At 36.1% G+C, this 21,992-nt stretch overlaps 1 non-coding gene across 1 annotated transcript; it reads right to left on the bottom strand.

Annotated features, from left to right (window-relative positions):
- Positions 1-20,820: 20,820 nt before the first annotated feature.
- Positions 20,821-20,959, bottom strand: LOC136171338 (U4 spliceosomal RNA). The gene has a single exon (XR_010663863.1). It is a non-coding gene; the product is annotated as a U4 spliceosomal RNA (small nuclear RNA).
- Positions 20,960-21,992: the final 1,033 nt, after the last annotated feature.

The raw sequence follows: 21,992 nt of genomic DNA, 5'->3' as shown, positions 1-21,992 counted from the left end.
ACAGTCAATTTGTAAAATGACATGGTTCCGCATTTGCATAGGTCACTATTAAATAAATGAATAGCTGAAATTACTCTAGCATTGAAGTGTCAACTTTGGTAGAAGTCAAGAGGACTTCAAATGTTCTTCTAACACCCCTTAATGTGTTAATGACCACTATTAAACTGCAATTAAAAGGCCAGGAAAAATGCATGAAACAGTTAATAGAAAAATAGCACAGACACAATTAAACCGACTCTAGATTTTTTTTTTTTTTTTTTTTTGGACTGATAGAAAATAAGGTGATATGCTGTACGTACTGTAGTGTGAATCTATTTCCAACTCAAGGCAGAGTTGACAGTTTAATGATAACAAATCATAGGCTGCCTTTTTAGGGAGCACTGAACGTCAGTTTAAAATTAACATCAGTAGTAAACAAGACAATGTGGTGATTTTACCTTGTATTTAAATTACTACTTATTATGGTACTAAATAATAGCTTTAAATAACTTGGTGTCCAGATTACTGATATACAGTCTATCTGTGTGAGAAAGAGAGAGACAGTACTGAAAGATATGTTTAAGTTTTTGTCATCCTAAATAAAGGATAAACGTATGTCTTTGCTGTGCAGTCTTGATCAAGTTGCCTGTGAAACCTTTCCCTGAGTCTGTTCTACACGGAAACCCTAACACTGCCATTAGAACACTTCACTCAGCATAGACTGTACATCCAAGTCTCATGGATTTTGTTTAACTTGAAACATACGGAAAAAAAAAACAGTTAAAATATGCATAAACATTCAACTTGTGAGAAGCATCTCAAAGCCAAAAGAGGTTAGATACTTTAAACAAAGGACACTTTTGTAAATTAAAACATAGTTGAAGTGGCTTTTTTCTTCTTAAATATTAGTATTTGCCTGAATTTTTTCTCTTGTCCAGTGAAAGTCACTTTGGGAATTTATCAGGTGCTATTTACTGAGTATAAGACATGGATGCATCAAAATGTTTATGTTAAAGTATCCATTAGTACATTTACAGATGGGCATGATGGCTAACTATAGTTGTGAATACAAATGAAGAGAGAATAGGGTGCTATGACAGTTACCAGGGTAACTTAAGTACAGATTCATATCCACATATTTTTTCTATGATTATATTAATATTTCAGCCATAACTAGATCTTCACCTTGAATCATCAATGTTGTCTTAGTTCTACACTTAAATTCTTACACAAGGTTCATTACAATTTTAAGCAAACATATGTCCATGATTTTATCATGGACAACATTGAATTCTTGATATGAGCATCCTCAGTTCAGTTAAATTCAGTTCAGTCACTCAGTCATGTCGACTCTTTGCGACCCCATGAATCGCAGCATGTCAGGCCTTCCTGTCCATCACAAACTCCTGGAGTTTACTCAAACTCATGCCCATAGAGTCGGTGATGCCATCCAGCCATCTCATCCTCTGTCATCCCCTTCTCCTCCTGCCCCCAATCCCTCCCAGCATCAGAGTCTTTTTCAAAGAGTCAACTCTTCGCATGAGGTGGCCAAAGTATTGGAGTTTCAGCTTCAGCATCAGTCCTTCCAATGAACACCCAGGACTGATCTCCTTTAGGATGGACTGGTTGGATCTCCTTGCAGTCCAAGGGACTCTCAAGAGTCTTCTCCAACACCACAGTTCAAAAGCATCAATTTTTCGGTCATCTCTTATTATTGATCTTAATAATATCTGGAATATAGCATTATTGGTAGGCTATAATGGTTCATCAAGTGTATATATTAAAACATATATATATATATATGAATATATAAGTATACACACACATACACATGGACATCACCAGACAGTCAACACTGAAATCAGATAGATTATATTCTTTGCACCCAAAGATGGAGAAGCTCTATAGTCAGCAAAAAAAGGACTGGGAGCTGACTGTGGCTCAGATCATGAACTCCTTATTGCCAAACTCAGACTTAAATTGAAGAAAGTAGGGAAAAAAACTAGACCATTCAAGTATTACCTAAATTGAATCCCTAACGATTATACAGTGGAAGTGAGAAACAGTTTTAAGGGACTAGATCTGATAGACAGAGTGCCTGATGAACTATGGACAGAGGTTAGTGACATTGTACAGGAGACAGGGAGCAAGACCATCCCCAAGAAAAAGAAATGCAAAAAACCAAAATGGCTGTCTGAGGAGGCCTTACAAATAGCTGTAACTAGAAGAGAAGCAAAAAGCAAAGGAGAAAAGGAAAGATATACCCACTTGAATGCAGAGTTCTAAAAATAGCAAGGAGAGAAAAGAGAGCCTTCCTCAGTGATCAATGCAAAGAAATAGAGGAAAACAACAGAATGGGAAAGACTAGAGATCTCTTCAAGAAAATTAGAGATACCAAGGGAACATTTCATGCAAAGATGGACACAGTAAAGGACAGAAATGGTATGAACCTAACAGAAGCAGAAGATATTAAGAAGAGGCGGCAAGAATACACAGAAGAACTGTACAAAAAAAGATCTTCATGATCCACATAATCAAGATGGTGTGATCACCAACCTAGAGCCAGACATCCTGGAATGGAAAGTCAAGTGGGCCTTAGGAAGCATCACTAAGAACAAAGCTAATGGAGGTGATGGAATTCCAGTTGAGCTATTTAAAATCCTAAAACAGGATGCTGTGAAAAAGCTTCACTCAATATGCCAGCAAATTTGGAAAACTCAGCAGTGGCCACAGGACTGGGATCCAAGCCCTAAGAAAGGTAGTGCCAAAGAATGCTCAAACTACCGCACAATTGCACTCATCTGACACGCTAGTAAAGAAATGCTCAAAATTCTCCAAGCCAGGCTTCAACAGTACGTGAACTGTTAACTTTCAGATGTTTAAGCAAGATTCAGAAAAGGCAGAGGAACGAGAGATCAAATTGCAAAAATCCGTTGGATCATCAAAAAAGCAAGAGAGTTCCAGAAAAATGTCTACTTCTGCTTTATTGACTATGCCAAAGCCTTTGACTGTGTGGATCACGATAAACTGTGGAAAATTCTTCAAGAGATAGGAATACCAGACCACCTGACCTGCCTCTTAAGAAATCTGTATGCAGGTCAAGAAGCAACAGTTAGAACTGGACATGGAACAACAGACTGGTCCCAAATAGGGAAAGGAATACGTCAAGGCTGTATATTGTCACCCTGCTTATTTAACTTATGTGCAGAGTACATCATGAGAAACACTGGGCTGGATGAAGCACAAGCTGGAATCAAGATTGCTGAGAGAAATATCAATAACCTCAGATATGCAGATGACACCACCCTTATGGCAGAGAGAGAAGAAGAACTAAAGAGCCTCTTGATGAAAGTGAAAGAGGAGAGTGAAAAAGTTGACTTAAAGCTCAACATTCAGAAAACAAAGATCATGGCATCAGGTTCCATCACTTGATGGCAAATAGATGGAGAAACAGTGGAAACAGTGGCTGACTTTATTTTTTGGGGCTCCAAAATCATTGCAGATGGTGACTGCAGCCATGAAATTGAAAGAGGCTTACTCCTTGGGAGAAAAGTTAGGACCATCCTAGACAACATATTAAAAAGCAGAGACGTTACTTTGCCAACAAAGGTCTGTCTAGTCAAGTCTATGGTTTTTCCAATAGTTATGTAAGGATGTAAGAGTTGGACTATAAAGAAAGCTGAGTACAGAAGAATTGGTGCTTTTGAACTATGGTGTTGGAAAAGACTCTTGAGAGTCCCTTGGACTGCAAGGAGATCCAACCAGTCCATCCTTAAGGAGATCAGTCCTGAATATTCTTTGGAAGGACTGATGTGGAAGCTGAAGCTCCAATATTTTGGCCACCTGTTGAGAAGAGCTGACTCATTTGAAACGACCTTGATGCTGGGAAAGATTGAGGGCAGGAGGAGCAGGGGACGACAGATGATGAGAGGGTTGGATGGCATCTCTGACTCAATGGACATGAGTTTGCGTGAACTCTGGGAACTGGTGATAGACAGGGAGGCCTAGCGTGCTGCAGTCCATGGGGTCACAAGAGTTGGATACGACTAAGCAACTGAACTGAACTGAACTGAAGACACCTCTATCTATCTGTCTATATATTATATACTACATCAAAATTATGATTTCCCTAGTGGCTCAGTTATAAAGAATCCACATGCCAATGCAGGAGATGAGGGTTCAGTCCCTAGGTTGGAAAGACCCTCTGGAGAAGGAAATGACAATCCTCTCCAGTATTCTTGTCTGAGAAATCCCATGGACAGAGGAGCCTGGAAGGCTACAGTCCATGGTATTGCAAAAGAGTCAGATAAGACTTAGTAACCAAACAACAACAATAATGCTATTGAGTACTTAATGAAATTTTCCCCACTAGTTACATTTGAGACATAAATCAAGTGACTTTTGACATTGTTTTTGTTTAGTCGCTAAGTCATGTCTGACTCTTTTGTGACACCATGGGATTATGGGATCCTCTGTCCATGGGATTTCCCAGGCAAGAATATTGGAGTGGTTTGCCATTTCCTTCCCCAGGGAATCTTCCCAACTCAGGGATCTAACCCACGTCTCCTGCATTGACAGCCAGGGTCTTTACCACTGAGCCACGTGGGAAGCCCACACTCAATGTCATAGAAGTGCTTTAGATTAGTTTAAGAGAGAAACAAAGTATCTATTTTACTATTACAGCCAAAAACTGGAAAATTTCTTAGTGACATCAATGTCAGTTTCCACATATGAAGAGCAAGTCAATAAGCCACTCTACAGCTTCCTTAACTGTCAGATGACCAAAATTGGTCAGGAGAACATTTATCAATCATATGGCACTCAGTATGTAAATTAAACAATTAACAACAAATATTTCAAAAGTGTTATGACACCCACTTTCAGAGGTCATGGAAAATAAGTTGAAATAACTCTCAACTACTACCAAAGAGTATTTTAAAAGAAAAAATAATTTTTTATTCTGATACGCAAATACCCATCCTATAAATTCTGTTGTCTCTAATGTAACAAAAATATTTATAGATAATTCTTTTTTAAAAATTTGTTTTCTGCTTATAAGCTCTCCTTAACAGTAAAATTTATTTTTCTCTAATTTTTGTCCAAAAGACAAAAAGGAAAAAGAGCCATGTAGTAGTTATTTCCATGATTATAACCTAGCACATTTGAATCAGTAAAACAAAAGTGCCAATTTGAATGTCAAACTTTCCTTACATACATAAAATGGCAATTGAAACAAGTTTATATTATTTTCTGTGTCTCAGTCTCAGAAGGTTTTTTTCAAAGCTGTTTAACAGATTCCATGAGAGGCCTTCAGTCCCATGTGACATGTTTCAAATCAATAAAATGAAGCTAGGAGTAACTTGTATGTGTGTGTGTATATATATGTGTGTGTGTATGTATATATATATATATATATATATATATATATATATATATATATATATTTGGTAATGGCGGTAGTTTATCATGACAAAGAAAGGAGATATGCAGGAGGCAGTGACACATTGTTGGTCCCCTAATTGTTCCTCCTAGAAGAGATAGAAGAGGAAAGAGGACACGATGACTTTGATATGCTTTGAAACAAAAAGAAAATGATAACACACATAGAGAAAGCCATCAAATAAAGACATTATGGCTAATATTTGCTATCAATCTTCATGAACAGGAAGAGATCTAACTACACTTGATCTTCAAAGAAGCTGAAGTTGATATAATGCCATTCTACATCATTTGGCCTGTATTGACTCACTATAGTTAAAATGTGCTTAAAACTATTTTTAAATATGTGGTAAATGTGAAAAACTTGCCACTAGACCACAGCTACCCAAAGAGCAAAGGAAGAATTCTTCATGAGAATAAAAGTAGGGAGGGCGTCACGTAGAATCATGAAGGTAGCAGATGCTGCAGTCTGATAATCTCTGTGTTCCTTGTTTAGCAACAAGTCATGGTCTCATTGCAAATATGGACAATAACATCAGGACCTATTTTTGCACCACTTGAATAGCCACAACTTCATCAGATAAGTAGGGTCAAGCTTGAAGAACTGAAGGTGACACAAATGCAGAAAAGAAGTTCCAGATAAACACACAGGAATCAGGAATCAAGATGATGAGCCAATGTCAGAAATGCCAGAGTGTAGGTCCCAAGCACCTGACCTTGTATATTATGAAGCAGCAATAATGATCTAATCACCTTCTGGAGTCTCCTTTTATTAATATATCTCACTGTGGCTTGGGGGCGAGGGGGAAGAGGATTCTGTTTATTTTCTCTTAACCCTCCCCCCATCACATGATTCTTTTTATCCTGGAAAGAAACTAGATTTTCTACCAACAGAAGGACCAAGGTCAGAAATCAGGGTGTGGACAGGAAGTCTTCAGGGGAGAGTAAAAGAGGTTCAGCCTTGATCTCTCACCACCTTGCTTAAGAACGAGCAGGCGCAGGGGAAGAGGAATCTAGTCTATTGCCAAGATATGACAAAAGCTGACTCCAATAAAGAAGTGTACAAGTACTGGGGATGGGGGAACCTCATAAAATTTAATAATCAAGTGATTCATTTCCATAGAAAGATGTTTTTATACAGTTTTTTTTTTCTTAACAGTTTATTCTCCTGCCAGAGAGCAGCACTAATCAGGTTATGAGATGTCCCCTACAAATGTAGGCCTGCCACTATTCTTTGAGGTGCATTCATAAAGAAAGGGTTCAAGGTACTTTGGGCACAAAATACTTTACATTATCTCATATAATTCCTTATATATTACTATAATAATTTTAGAGACATATTTATTCAATCATTTATCAACTACACATGAATCTTACCTAATATAAAGTACATGGTAAACATAGTGGTAGATACTCAGATGAATCAGGCAGACGTCTCTTTTCACTTAAGCAACTAACAGTGTCACCTAGAATCTGATAGTGGAAATTAAAAGTACACACACACAGAGAACACAGTACGATAAATGTATCATGAAAGCTCAGAGGCAGAAAACACTGTTTCAGTTAGTTGGAACCCAGGAAGTTATCAAAAAGCTGATTCTTAATGAACAAGTAGAGTCCAGATGCATCCAAGTTGAGAGGAGAGCACTTGGTGGAGATAATGCAAACAATGGCAGAGTTGAAAGTCTAATTTTGCTGGGGAGATAAGAATATATTCCCCACTTCACTGGTGTATTAGGTCACAAAGACAGATTGGATAGAAAACTAGACTGGATCCAGATTACAGAACATCTTTTAAAAATGAACTTTATTTGACAGGCATGGATGGAAACGTTGGAGGTTTTAGAAGCATGTAAGTGGTGCAACTCAAGTTACACATTGGAAAGATGTGTCTGCTGGTGGTATTGAGGGGAATGCTGGGAGACAAAAAGAAAGTGAAGGAGGGATTTGCATATTAGAGCTATACAAAACTCAAGTGTGGAAACTGAGTATATTATCAGTTTATTCATTGTGGGAGAGCATCTTCAAAATTTACCTTTAGAGCTGTAAAGATTTGAGTACTCTTCCACTCTTCTAGACTGGCTTACAAATTGATCTCATATTGTCCCGGCAACCTCCTTATCTTCAAGCAGGTCGTTTTATATTTAGTTTAGCTGGTATTACATACATAAAAACTCTCTGTGAATAACTTAACTGACTTTAGCAATGGTTTTCAGACTACTTCAGCACATTAAAAAAATATTTTGTTACTTTTAAATCATGAAATGTTACTATAATAAGCATGGCTATCAAAACAATTCAGTTATTTTGTCATTCAGTTTTTTTTTTAAGTTTTTGTTTTAATTTCAGGGAATTTCCATCACAAGTGTTCAGGAGATACACACACATACATATATATATATATATACATTGGAATTCCATTAATCTTTGAGAATGTTTGGGGAAATACAGGAGAAAATTAAAATAAGCTTGGGACAACAGAAATAAAAAGAACTAAGAAGTATAGATTAGAAACATGAAATTTAGAAGGACACAGAAATAACTATATCAGGAGAAATGAAAGGGAAAAAGTCCTGACATGCATTTCAAAACTTCTGTAGGCTGAAGGAGAAAAATAGGCAAATGACTTAATTAGATCAATTTAAAATATTTTAACTTTAAGGCCAATTAAAGAGGTAACTCAGGAGATTGAAGAAAAAGAGAGTCTAAGAAGAAGCATAAGAAAAGATACAGAAAAAAGATTGAAAGATTTTTTAAAAATTAACAATGGACATAGGAAGAGATTGCAAAGAAAATGAAATAGAAGGAAAACTATTAAAAGGATACAGTACTGGAAAAAGTAAGATATGTCCAAATACTCAGCTATATAATTCTGGGAAGGTTCAAGTTGAAATAGAGCCTCTCTAATTAACTTACATATTTTTAAACATTGTAAAAGTATCCTTTCAAAATGCACTTAAAGTAAAATTTAAAAGTCTATAAAAGTCCAACTCAATTTTTTTTTTCAAACTGCAAGTTTTGATCAATTTTCTTTCTATAATAAATTGTTTTATAATTCAACTAGAACTACTAATCTTTTTGCTTAATTTTCAAGGAGAACATTTTAAAATCAGCATTTGCTTTGAATATACTAGAATGAATTATTTGTTCACATTGTTAAAAATGTTACCAGATTCTAAACAAAAAAATTAATTGTAAAGTGGAGAAAATGTAGGTCTATTTAAAGCTGAGATGACAGTTGTTGAGCATTGTGATGTATCATCTTGACACGAACTGAATGAGGTAGATTAGTGACTGACACTAGCAATGTCAGAATTTACATTACAGCACACAAACTCCATGGAAATATACTATTAGCACCCACAGTAAGCAGTGATAAGTAATGAGATAAAAATTGACAATGTCAATAGTCATAGCCCTCATAGTCAAGAATAATGAACACGTGTGTGCATATAGGTGTATATATATATACATATATATGAAATTAAATATACCTTTCATGCCTTCCATCAAGATTAAATTTTGTGTGGCAATAAACATTCTGAATACATAGATGATAAAATTGATTTTGATGTACATTAAATGTAGACTACATTTGCTGCAAAGTACAATGACAAAGATGTTGTGATAAAAATCCTCTAGAAATGAGTGATCTGAAATACAAGCTTTTCATACTTTACATCTAAAAATAACCAAAAAATTATCTTTTTCTCTTTAACTTATGCTATGATAATTAAGTTAACCTTGTGAACGCTTGGTCCTGAAGTGCTCTGGGAACTAGATAAAAAGTGTTTTTAATATAACTATCTCATATATTAGAATTTTTAAAATATAATTTAGAAAGTGTAACATATCTGCCTTAGAGTTTTCTTTCTAAATTAGAACTTATGAGAGAAAAATACATTGTATCTTAGTACTGTTTAGTTAGTCATTATAAAGCATGCAAAAATTTCCTAAGTGATATTAGTTCATGTTTAACAATGCTTTGAAGATCACTGTTACAAGAGTAAAATTTAACACAATGTTATGAGTGTCTAGGCACATCCTCTTTGATTTGTGTAGTTTTATAACCCTTTTCAGGAGATATTCTTATTTTCTTTTCCCATTTAATTCCTTTTTTCTTTAGAGGCAATTTGAAAAATATTGTAGACTCCTCTCTGTAGTTGCTAAGGCATCTGAGGTTGACAAAGGGATTTTACTCAGTTCTGTGAATGAGTAACCCCAGCGGCAGCCAGTTCAGAAACCTGAGGTACACCCAGGGAGAAAGCAAGGGGCGTGGGGAGAGACGCGGCTCACAAGCCCTCTTCAGCGACGTGGAGGCGGACAGGCGGCCGCGGCTGGCTGTGCGGAGGCCGCGAGGGGCACGTCGGGAAAGTTCTGTCTAACCCCAGTAAGCCTGAGCGGGTCAGAATGGAAGAGCGTGAGGAGAGAATAGTGGGATCCAATCCAAGAAAACCAGAGGCATTCAGCTTTTGGCAGCTAAGTAAAGTAGATTGCTGAGTCCTTAAATAAAAGAGACTGTTGTGAATTCTTTTTACTTCCCCTTTAAGAGTAGCAAAATATCTAGGCTTTCACAGAAGAAACATTCAATTCACAAGGAATTAACTTCATACCAATCATGCACACCCATACACAGATCTATCTGTTCCATCATTTGCACTTAGATTAAGATTTAATAATTATATAGAAATGACACGCATTTTTCCATATTTGAAAACTGCTTCTTAGCTTTTTTGCTTTATTTCAGGTATTATGAATACAAAATTCATACACATATTTCTATTATATTCTGTAAACATACTGTATGTTTACAATGCAGGAGAAATATCTCAGATTTTTTTAGAGAAGATATAATTTGAGTGAACCAAACTATAATTTTTACAATTACTTCACTGCTGACATATTTATATATGTATATAATATGTTTTATACACCCAAACATATCATCTCTCTGCTGTCTACATTTGCTTTGTGGTTCAAGCATTCAATGAATCCATAGTTTGGTTCAAGTCTCTGGTTCCAAGAGACTGCATATATCTGTTTTTAGCAAAAGTACAACTTTTGGTTTGAAAACCAAATAAAGAAAGAACCCATAAAAAGTTAAATATGCTAACAGAGGGAAAATAAGAGTAAATAAATCATTCTTAAAACCTGAAAATGGAAAGGAAAGAACATAAATATGTGATGTATTATATTTCATAATTGAGAGAAAACATTTTAGAATATAGTGAGTTATATTTCCTAGTTATTTAGTTGCTTTTGCACAGTTCTTTCTGTTTCTCAGGAAAATATTTCCAGAATAATTCTTAAGTTTTTCAATGCCTCTGCTCATTTTAAACCCTATTTTATTAATTATCTAATTCTGACATCACTATTCACACTGGATCAATTATCTAGTCTGAATAAACTTTAATTGAGCCATTTAAAACATGTGCAGCTGTTGTGAACTGAAAAAGGCAGATAGTTTACCTCATTAGTATTAATTTAAATGTTCATGGCTTTGTACATTTTTATGTGCAGAGTATATGCTTTTATAGTAAGTCTAAAGTCATTTTTTAAAAAAGAATAGACATATTAGATGGATTTTGCAATCACTTAGATACATTTGTTTTCTGAATGAGTCAAAACAATTGAAAGTACACTTACTCTTATACAACTTTTTAACAGGTTTTCCAATAAATTATAATAATCTGAATTCTTTGTAATTCATTTATATTGTTAACCTGATGATCTCTCAAGCATTTTTCTTCATTTTAGTTTGTATTATTTCAAACTTATTTACCATAACATACAGAGAATTTCTTGGGTAAATGTCTGGCAGGTTCAATATTTGACTTATTTTTGTGTGTTCTCAAAGCAGAAGAAAAATTTATTTTAAGCATTTTTTTGTTTAATTCGTGACATTTATAATTTGACTTGTACAAGGTGTTGTTTGTTGGTTTGCTTTGGTTTGGTTTCTCTGACATGAAATTTTCAGGTGTGTAATTTTTATTATTTGAAAGAACAAATATTTCAGCATTTATTACTATTTCCTTTAACAGTACCTCTCTTTTTGTGGATTCTCTGACATCTCAAAGAGATGAGTCACCTTTGACACGCTGAGTCATTCTGGTCAACTATAACTCTGTGTATTTGGCTTTCATTGTTTTACATTTAAATAGCTAATTGCTTGGGAGTTTTAATTTGACCTTATTTTGTGCTTATTTCATTTAAGACTGAGCATTGAAAACAAATGCTAGAATGCCTGAATTCTAGGAATGAGAAATGGTCTTGCTCTTAAAGAATGCGTGCGTGCATTCAGTCACCTCTGACTCTTTGTGACCCTACGGACTGCAGCCAGCCAGGCTCCTCTCTTCATAGGATTCTCCAGGCAAGAACACTGGAGAGGGTTGCATGCCCTCCTCCAGGGAATCTTCCTGACCCAGGGGTTGAACCATCATCTCTTATGTAACCTTGCATAGACAGGTAGGTTCTTTGCCACTAGCACCACCTGGGAAACCCCTCTTAAAGTACATTTGGTACTTTAAAGAGAAATTCTGATATGTGAGGATACTCAGATGAATATTTATGTGTATGTGTTATAAGTATAAGAGAATGTGTGTGTGAGTGTGTGTGTGTGTGTGTGTGTGTATGTGTGTGTGTATGTGTGTGTGTATGTGTGTGTATGTGTGTGTGTATGTATGTGTATGTGTGTGTGTATGTGTGTGTGTGTGTGTGTGTATGTGTGTGTGTGTATGTGTGTGTGTATGTGTGTGTGTGTGTGTGTGTGTGTGTGTAGATATGAAATAAAAACCGTAGTGCCTTTAACCATGGCACAGTCACCCAATTTGACAAATCTGTACAAGCTAACACTCCACTTGTATAATAAGCACCATTATTCCTGTTTATCTCCTGGTCTATACAGTGGAAGTGAGAAATAGATTTAAGGGACTAGATCTGATAGAGTGCCTGATGAACTATGGATGGAGGTACATGACATTGTACAGGAGACAGGAATCAAGACCATCCCCATGGAAAAGAAATGCAAAAAGGCAAAATGGCTGTCTGAAGAGGTCTTATAAATAGCTGTGAAAAGAAGAGAAGTGAAAAGCAAAGGAGAAAAGGAAAGATATACCCATTTGAATGCAGAGTTCCAAAGACTAGCAAGGAGAGATAAGAAAGCCTTCCTCAGCGATCAATGCAAAGAAATAGAGGAAAACAACAGAATGGGAAAAACTAGAGCTCTCTTCAAAAAAAAGATACCAAGGGAATATTTCATGCAAAGATGGGCTCAATAAAGAACAGAAATGGTAGGGACCTAACAGAAGCAAAAGAGATTAAGAAGAGGTGGCAAGAATACACAGAAGAACTGTACAAAAAAGATCTTCACGACCAAGATAATCATGATGGTGTGATCACTCACCTAGAACCAGACATCCTGGAATATGAAGTTAAGTGGGCCTTGGGAAGCATCACAATGAACAAAGCTAGTGAAGGTGATGGAATTCCAGTTGAGCTATTTCAAATCCTGAAAGATGATGCTGTGAAAGTGCTGCACTCAATATGCCAGCAAATTTGGAAAATTCAGCAGTGGCCACAGGACTGGAAAAAGTCAGTTTTTATTCCAATCCCAAAGAAAAGCAATGTCAAAGAATGCTCGAACTAGCACACAATTGCACTCATCTCACACACTAGTAAAGTAATGCTTAAAATTTTCCAAGCCAGTCTTCAGCAATATGTCAACTATGAACTTCAAGATGTTCAAGCGAGACTCAGAAAAGGCAGAGGAACCAGAGATCAAATTGCCAAATTCCACTGGATCATCGAAAAAGCAAGAGAGTTCCAGAAAAACATCTATTTCTGCTTTATTGACTATGCCAAAGCCTTTGACTGTGTGGATCACAATAAACTGTGGAAAATTCTTCAAGAGATAGGAATACCAGACAACTTGACCTGCCTCTTGAGAAACTTGTATGCAGGTCAGGAAGCAACAGTTAGTACTGGACATGGAAAAACAGATTAGTTCCAACAGGAAAAGGAGTACATCAAGGCTGTATATTGTCACCCTGCTTATTTAACTTATATGCAGAGTACATCATGAGAAACGCTGGGCTGGAGGAAGCACAAGATAGAATCAAGATTGGCAGGAGAAATATCAATACCTCAGATATGCAGATGACACCACCCTTATGGTAGAAAGTGAAGAAGAACTAAAGAGCCTCTTGATGAAAGTGAAAGAGGAGAGTGAAAAAGTTGGCTTAGAACTCGAAAACTAAGATCATGGCATCAGGTCCCATCACTTCATGGCAGATAGATGGGGAAACAGTGGAAGCAGTAGCTGACTTTATTTTTCTGGGCTCCAAAATCACTGCAGATGGTGATTGCAGCCTTGAAATTAATAGACACTTACTCCTTGGAAGGAAAGTTATGACCAACCTAGACAGCATATTAAAAAGCAGAGACATTATTTTGCTGACAAAGGTCCATCTAGTCAAGGCTATGGTTTTTTCAGTAGTCATGTATGGATGTGAGAGTTGGACTATAAAGAAGGCTGAGCACTGAAGAACTGATGCTTTTGAACTGTGGTGTTGAAGAAGACTCTTGAGATTCCCTTGGACTGCAAGGAGATCCAACCAGTCCATCCTAAAGGAGATCAGTCCTGGGTTTTCCTTGGAAAGACTGATGTTGAAGCTGAAACTCCAACACTTTGGCCACCTGATGTGAAGAGACGACTCATTTGAAAAGCTCCTGACGCTGGGAAAGATTGAGGGCAGGAGGATAAGGGGATGACAGAGGATGAGATGGTTGGATGGCATCACTGACTCGATGGACATGGGTTTGGGTAGACTCCAGGAGTTGGTGATGGACAGGGAGGCCTGGCGTGCTGCAGTTCATGGGGTTGCAAATAGTCAGACACGACTGAGTGACTGAACTGAACTGAAATTCTGTTTATAACCCAGTTCCCAATCAATGGTAAAATAAATGTGCAAGTATTTGTGTATGAGGGTACTGTGTGCCAAATATGCAGATCTTTAACACTGTTGTTTTGCATAATATTTAAATCACTTTAAGTTCAAAATAAAACAGGGGAAAATACTTAACATATGTGTATCAGTAAGACTAAAAGAAAAACATTTTAGAACATATCTACATATACTTAAAAGCAGACTAATAAGTCCAATATTCAGATCTTTTTGAGGAAAAAAAATGATATTTTCCTCAAAGATGTTAAGTAGACTCTGTTCTTGACCTGGCAGCATTTGAAAAGAATTTTGTTTCTGTATTTCATATTTTTCAACCGAATCTTCTCAGACTTTGTTCTTCAGAGTCATTGAAAGAAATTAATCTTAAAAGTTACTATTTACGTGCCAGGCCAGAAGTTAATAAGTACTTTTCATGCATTATTGTATTTAATCTTTAGCCACAAAGCTGTGAGTTAGATATTATAATCCCTGTTTTACAGGTTGGTTAAGAAATCACCCAAGGTCACATAGCTACTAACGTGGTAGATCCAGATCTCAAACCAAAGTTAATGCTATATGCATTATAATACGTGGAATATGCTAGAAACAACTAAAATTTGCCCTCCATAATTTGATAGGAATGCTTTTTGTTCTAATGGAGGGAAAAAAAATAAAACAACTTGAATGAGGGTATCATTCTTCATTAGATGGGGCACAAATAGATTCTGCTTTATTTCCTTCCTAAGAATCAGTCAGTTATTATCCAGAAAATTAGAACTTCTAATTTGTCCCCAAAAGTCTAATAATTTTATAAGACATAAACTTTTGGATTTAAACTTCATGGTAATGTAAATTTCATATTCCTTATTATATACATATCTATAAGTGATTGCATAAATTTATTAGCAATTCAAAATTTTAATGCTCTCAGAATCAAGGATTAGATTAAATATTATGAAAATACACAGTATCATCCTAAAACGTGTATTTTATCGGGGAATCATTCAGTGGAATCTACCCTTACTTTCAATGTGCCATGTCAGATTTTTCTTCCCTTTTCATGAAAAGGTCTCTTAAGGAGAATTCCTATTTACAGCAAGTGACAAAGGAAGCAAATACCCAGTCCAATAAATATGTAGAAAAGTCCAACTCATTTTATGGATTGAAATAATTTAACAAAATAGACAAATTAAAACCTACTTAACAAGTTTGAAAAATAGCATCATAAGCACTATAGAAAAATAACTGGATTATATTTTAAGATTTACTGTGCCTACTATGTGTAAGGTCCTGTGCTAGTGTTTGATAATGCATTCAAATTTAACACAAAAAGTTTTAAAATTACTTTTAAATATAAGTCTACTGCAGTCTTTAAAAGGCATGCTTTAAAATGTTACAAATGACTTATTTGAAAAACAGAAAGAGACACAGATCTTGAAAACGAATTTATGGTTACCAAAGTAGAAACAGGGTAGGGATAAATTAGGAACTTGAGATTAACATACACACACTACTACATATAAAATAGATAACCAAGGACCTACTGTATAGTATGGGAAACTCTACTCAATGGTCTAGTAATCTACAGGAGAAAAGGATTGGAAGATAATGAATACACACACACACATATATATACATATATATAAAACTGAGTCACTTTGCTGACTCCTGAAGCTAAAACAACAGTGTAAATCAACTATACCCCAATAAAACTTTTTTAAAGATATGTTTCTAAATTTTCCAAGAGCTTGGTATAATTAGAAATTCATATTTTGATATACAACAATGTTCTCAAACTGCAAACTTTTGCTTTAGAACTCTGAAAGTTCATACAGAGTGGCTGTATTTAGCATAGGAAAATTAAATTTGTGAAATATTCCTCTCAAAGGAGTTGTTACTAAGCATTGTATTATATGGCACTCAGTGGACAATCTGCCCAACACATTCACATTTTGTGATAAAATTTATTATCACAGTTATGAGTTACAAAAACACCTGCATTGTATGTGGCCTACACTAATTACTTTGATCAAATTATAGGAACAAATTACTCTATGTCATGTAGAGTATTCATCTTGCTTGCTTTTTAGCCAGATAGTCACTGTAGACAAATACTACACTGAGAAAAATAAAGCTTCATCTTAAATTAAAAATATTTTTGCTTTCTAAGCCATATATTTCAATGCTAATATGTGTTTATGCTTTCAAAATTTTTTGTGGCTTTTGAAAATATTTTTTGAGAAAATTTAATTTTCTTTTATTAAAAAATAAACTTTCTTTTTTAGAAAGTACTTAAAAATTTTTTTTTTCATTTCACAGTTAAAGGTGTGTGCCCACAACTATAACATGGACCATAACATTGTCTAACTCAATGAAACTATGAGCCATGCCATGTAGGGCCACCTAAGAGGGACGGGTCATGGTAGAGAGTTCTGACAAAACGTAGTCCACTGTAGAATGAATTGCAAACCACTTAAGTATTCTTGCCTTGAGAAACCCATGAACAGTTTGAAAAGGCAAAAAGATAGGACACTGAAAAATGAGCTCCACAGGTCGGTAGGTGACCAATATGCTACTGGAGATCAGGGAGAACTAACTCCAGAAAGAATGAAGAGACAGAGCCAAAGCAAAAACAACACCCAGTTGGGGATATGACTGGTGATGGAAGTACAGTCTGATGCTATAAAGAGTAATAATGCATACGAATCTGGAATGTCAGGTCCATGTTCTTTAGTCACTCAGTTGTTCTCAACTCTACAATCCCATAGACGATAGCCCGCTAGGTTCCTCTGTCCATGAGATTCTCCAGGCAAGGATATTGGAATGGGCTGCCATTTCCTTCTCCAAGAGTTAGGTCCATGAATCAAGGCAAATTGGAAGTGGTCAAAAAAGAGATGGTAAGAGTGAACATCAACATTTTAGGAATCAGAGATAAAATAGACTGAATGGGTGAATTTAACTCAGATGACCATTACATCTACTATTGTGGGTAAGAATCCCTTAGAAGAAATGGAGTAGTCATCATAGTCAACAAAAGAGTCTGAAATGCAGTACTTGGATGCAGTCTCAAAAACAACAGAATGATTTCTCTTCCTTTCCAAGGCAAACCATTCAATATCGCAGTAATCCAAGTCTATGCCCCAACGAATAATGCTGAAGAAGCTGAAGCTGACCAGTTCTATGAAGACCTGCAAGACCTACTAGAACTAACACACAAAAAAGATGTCCTTTCATTATAGGGGACGGAATGCAAAAGGAGGAAGTCAAGAAACACCTGGAGTAACAGGCAAATTTGGCCTTGGAGTACAGAACGAAGCAGGTCAAAGGCTAACAGAGTTTTGCCAAGAGAACATACTGGTCATAACAAACACCCTCTTCCAACAACACAAGAGAAGACTCTATACATGGACATCACCAATGGTCAATATGGAAATCAGATTGATTATATTCTTTGCAGCTAAAGATGGTGAGGCTCTATACAGTCAGCAAAAACAAGACTGGGAGCTGACTGTGGCTCAAATCATGAACTCCTTACTGCCAAATTGAGACTTAAATTGAAGAAACTGGGGGAAACCATTAGACCACTCAGGTGTGACCTAAATCATATCCCTTATGACTATACAGTGGAAGTGACAAATAGATTCAAGGGATTAGATATAATAGAGTGCCTAAGAACTATGGATAGAGGTCCATGGCATTGTACAAGAGATAGGGAGAAAGACCATCCCCAAGGAAAAGAAATGCAAAAAGGCAAAATGGTTGTCTGAGGAGGGCTTTCAAATAGCTGTGAAAAGACAAGAAGCTAAAGGCAAAGGAGAAAAGGAAAGATATACCTATTTGAATGCAGAGTTCCAAAGAATAGCAAGGAGAGATAAGAGAGCCTTCCTCAGTGATCAGTGCAAAGAAATAGAGGAAAACAATAGAATGGGAAAGACTAGAGATCTCTTTAAGAAAATTAGAGATACCAAGGGAACATTTCATGCAAAGATGGATACAGTAAAGGACAGAAGTGGTATGAACCTAACAGAAGCAGAAGATATTAAGAAGAGGTGGCTAGAATACACAGAACTATACTAAAAAGATCTTCAAGACCAACATAATCACAATGGTGGGATCATTCACCTAGAGCCAGACATCCGGGAATGTGAAGTCAAGTGGTCCTTAGGACGTATCACTATGAATAAAGCTGGTGGAGCTGATGGAATTCCAGTTGAGCTATTTCAAATCCTAAGAGGATGCCAGCAAATTTGGAAAACTCAGCAGTGGCCACAGGATTGGAAACGGTCAGTTTTCATTCCAATCCCAAAGAATGCTCAAACTAGTGTACAATTACCCTCATCTCACACACTAGTAAAGTAATGCTCAAAATTCTCCAAGCTACACTTCAACAGTACATGAACCATGCAATTCCAGATGTTCATGCGGGATTTAGTAAAGGCAGAAGAACCAGAGATCAAATTGCCAACATCTATTGGATCATCAAAAAAGCAAGAGAGTTCCAGAAAATCATCCACTTCCGTTTTACTGACTATGCCAAAGCCTTTGACTGTGTGGATCACAACAAACTGGAAAATTCTTCAAGAGATGGGAATACCAGACCACCTACTTGCCTCCTGAGAAAACTGTTTGTAGGTCAAGAAGCAACAGTTAGAACTGGACATGGACCAACAGACTGGTTCCAAATAGGAAAAGGAGTATATGGTCACCCTGCTTATTTAACTTATATGCAGAGTACATTATGAGAAATCCTGGGCTGGAAGAAGCACAAGCTGGAATCAAGATTGCTGAGAGAAATATCAATAACCTCAGACATGCAGATGACACCACCCTTACGGCAGAAAGTGAAGAAGAACTAAAGAGCCTCTTGATGAAAGTGAAAGAGGAGAGTGAAAAAGTTGACTTAACATTCAACATTCAGAAAATTAAGATCATGGCATCCGGTCCCATCACTTCATAGTAAATAGATGGGGATGCACTGGAAACAGTGAGAGACTATTTTTTTGGCTCCAAAATCACTGCAGATGGTGACTGCAGGCATGAAATTAAAAGATGTTTGCTCCTTGGAAGAAAAGGTATGAACAACCTAGACAGCATATTAAAAAGCAGAGACATTTTTTGCCAACAATGGTCCATCTAGTCAAGGCTATGGTTTTTCTAGTAGTCATGAATGTGAGAGTTGGAGTATAAAGAAAATTGAGTGCCAAAAATAGATGAACAGTGGTGTTGGAGAAGACTCTTGAAAGTCCCTTGGACTGCAAGGAGATCCAACCAGTCAGTCCTAAAGGAAACCACTCCTGAATATTCATTGGAAAGACTGATGCTAAAGCTGAAACTCCAATAATTTGCCCACCTGATGGGAAGAACTGACTCATTTGAAAATACCATGATACTGGGAAAGATTGAAGGTGGGAGGAGAAGGGGACAACAGAAGATCAGATAGTTGGATGGCATCACTGACTCGATGGAATGAGTTTGAGTGAACTCCGGGAATTGGTGATGGACAGGGAGGTCTAGTGAGCTGCGGTCCATGGGGTTGCAAAGAGTTGGACCCAACTGAGCAACTGAACTGAATTGAACTGCCCATGACGATTAACAATCATGTATATGGCTAATAAGAAAACACAGCCTGTTGCACATAAATTTGTGTTGTCCTGTATCACTGTTGAAGAGTGAATCTATTAAAAGATAGATGAATGCAGGTAACAATGATAGGAAGGTAAGAGTCCACCGACAAGAAATTAAATAATCTTACATTGGATTGTTAGAAGGATAAACTCAGTTGTAATAAATATAATTTAGATAGTATTTTTCTTCTTGCTTTAATATCATACTCACTGGTCATTACAAAATATAAAGTAATCCTGTTTTCCTCTTATGTGACCTATTTGGTGTGAACATTTTAATTACATATATCATACATAAACATACATCTCAGCAACTACTTTTACCTTCTCTGTCTTCCACATAATACCTATCATGATTAAGTACCTGCTACATCTTTAATAAACACATCCTCTCAGATACCCTTTGTGACAGATATTTCCATTCCCTTTTGGTGGAAGCCAAATTTCCAAGGCAATTGTGCATGTCCCCACAGTCACATGGACAATCAGTACAAGAAGCAGGTTTGAATTCAGGTCTGTATTGTTCACTCCACAGACCATGGTGACTCCCTCCAGTTCCAGAGGACTGTCCTTCCTACCTGCACTTAGAATCTTGTTTAGTTTTAACGGTAAGGTGAAAATTGTATGAGGTAAATTCTGGACATCTAGCACAATGCCTGGAAGTTGACACATAGTTAATAAATGCTAACTCATTACAAGTACTGCAAGACTTGTAATGTACTGTGTACATTAACATCTATCTTGTCCATACCAATGCTACCCGTGAGGTTGACTAATTCATGCTAAGATATGAATGACTACTAAACATCCTTCTTGTCCTCTGCTTTCCTATTAACCTAACTGAAAAATCTCCAGAAGGATTTCTTTCAAATTAGAATTTTGAAACAGTGGTATTTTGGTGGGGTGAATGGTGATTAGCAATAATCGCGCCTCGGATAAGCTTCATTGGCTATGATACTGCCACTGCGCAAAGTTTGAATGGTGAGCTAAAATAATACTATAAAACCACAAAACCTGCTTTTAATTGAGCAATTTAAATGAAAATATATGAGTAGACATGCAGTGATACAGTTATATCCAAATCTTACCATGTATGTATATGCATACACACACACCCCACACTGGATATCTCTTTGTCTTTTAGTCTCTTTCCTGTTCTTTCTCTTTTTCTATCAAACTCTATATACAGAGACATGTACACACATGTTCATGCATATATACCAAAACTTACAATCCTTCAGTCATATTATATAAAGGTATGTCACAAATCAGGTCATATCCTCAAGACATCATATTTATGTAGCCAGATTCATAGTAGCACTGAGAACTACAAAACAGGTGTTAGATGAATCCTCAAAATCAGTATTAGATAAACATCCCACTAAATCTATTTTTAAACATAATTTATTGCCAACATTTTATGGCATCATTATCATATAAGGTGATATAGTTACTTTTTACCATTAAAATGTACTATATATTGAACATCCCATATATTATAAATCACATCTAATCATTTCAGAAATAATATTACTAAGTTTAAAGTAAGGAGAGAATGTTCCTATTTTTGGTGATAACAGAACTTGTCAAGTAGCCTTAGATTTCCAGATGGAAGTATCATTTTGAAAGTCATCACTGGAGGATTAGCTAATTAATTTTATTAAAAACTTATGTTTTCACTCTCATGATACTAAACATGTTTTGCTTATTTTAACAAATTCTGTATCCTTATTTATTGCTTCTACTGGAGTTGGTTGTATATGCTCACACAAAACTCACAAAAACTTTTTCAGTGAGCATTTGTTTTGGTTACTGAAGTTCAGAGTTCAATTTTAAGTCTCAATAATATCGTAATAGAATATTTGGTTTTGATTTTCAATTTTGTTTTAACTAACTGCACAAAATTCCATCTAAAAACATTTGATAGTTAAGCATATATTTCAAATGTCTAAAACTAGACAAAATCATTGGTATTTGTGATCACAGGATTCTGAATCATAAATGGGAT

This window comes from Muntiacus reevesi, chromosome 6, assembly GCF_963930625.1.
Source record: "Muntiacus reevesi chromosome 6, mMunRee1.1, whole genome shotgun sequence".
NCBI lineage: Eukaryota > Metazoa > Chordata > Mammalia > Artiodactyla > Cervidae > Muntiacus > Muntiacus reevesi.
This window is presented reverse-complemented; position numbering and strand designations above follow the sequence as displayed.